This window comes from Chrysochloris asiatica, unplaced genomic scaffold, assembly GCF_000296735.1.
Source record: "Chrysochloris asiatica unplaced genomic scaffold, ChrAsi1.0 scaffold00053, whole genome shotgun sequence".
Lineage (NCBI taxonomy): Eukaryota > Metazoa > Chordata > Mammalia > Afrosoricida > Chrysochloridae > Chrysochloris > Chrysochloris asiatica.
The window spans coordinates 14517164-14518241 of NW_006408571.1; the positions used below are offsets into that span (position 1 = coordinate 14517164).

At 39.8% G+C, this 1078-nt stretch overlaps 1 pseudogene; it reads right to left on the bottom strand.

Moving 5' to 3' along the window:
* Window positions 1-245: 245 nt before the first annotated feature.
* LOC102825102 overlaps window positions 246-1078 on the bottom strand; it is a 22315-nt pseudogene continuing 21482 nt past the window's right edge.

The following is a 1078-nucleotide window of genomic DNA, read 5'->3' on the forward strand; positions in this document are numbered from 1 at the left end:
TTTTTTTTTTTTAAAGCAGCTAGGGAATTCTGTATTTAATAGCATCCTAACATAAAAGTTCACATAACTGCTTTTTTCAAACCACAGTACTCAGTTTCATGACGACCCAGAAATAGGAACTAACAGAAGACAAACATAATGTCGTAGAGATTAAGAAACATTTACACAGTTCAGCTGTTAAAAATAGTTCCACATTCATTTAGTGACTACAGTTTGGATAGCAGTATACATGGTATACAAGTCCTTCAGAAAGGTGACAGACCTTTCATCTGTTCCTCAGGTGTCTTCAAATGCTGCTCCTGTGGAATTTGCTGAGGCTGGTTTTCTTGCAACATCATCAGGGGTTTGAGATCTGTGTGTTCAGATTTCTGGGCAATATGACCACCTTTGGTCCTGGCTTCTCCTAGTTGTCTTAAAATGACACCTTCAACCAACAGAGCCTTCTCCGTTTCCACAAGTAGCTTCTTTTCATCAGTCTCTCCTAGGTTCTGCAGCTCAATATACTTCTCCACAAACCGTTGACAGGTAGACTTGAGGTTTGGATTGAACAGATCAAATACTTTTTTGACCAGATCCATAGGCTGAATAAAATTTCACTCTTATCCGGTCCTCATGGTAGATGATGTCCTGGATGTCAGCTTTGGCTTTGCCATATTGCAAGCGGGGCCTTAGGAAGACCAGCTCCTTCATCGGGGGAAAGGCATTATATACATCCAACCACAGAGGCTGCTTCTTCAACACTCCAGCCCATATTAGGTCCCAAGTCCGCAAGAAGATGCTCCCCACGGGTTTCCAGCCGACTACCTGCCGTAACCCGAGCCTCCACCTGAAAGTTACTCTTTATCTTCTTTTAATGCTTTCTGTAACATTCAATATTTTATCCACAGATTTCTTTAATATTTCAAGTTGAGATTTGAATTTTTTTCTTCAATTCTTTTAGCTTGAGAAATGCTGAGCATGTTTCTCCCTTGTGGTTTTCTAACTCCAAGTCTTCATATTTCATTGTAATTTTGACTATCTTTGCTAGCAGTCCTTTGAAATGTTCTGTTCACATTTTTTACTTCCACATTTCTTCTAT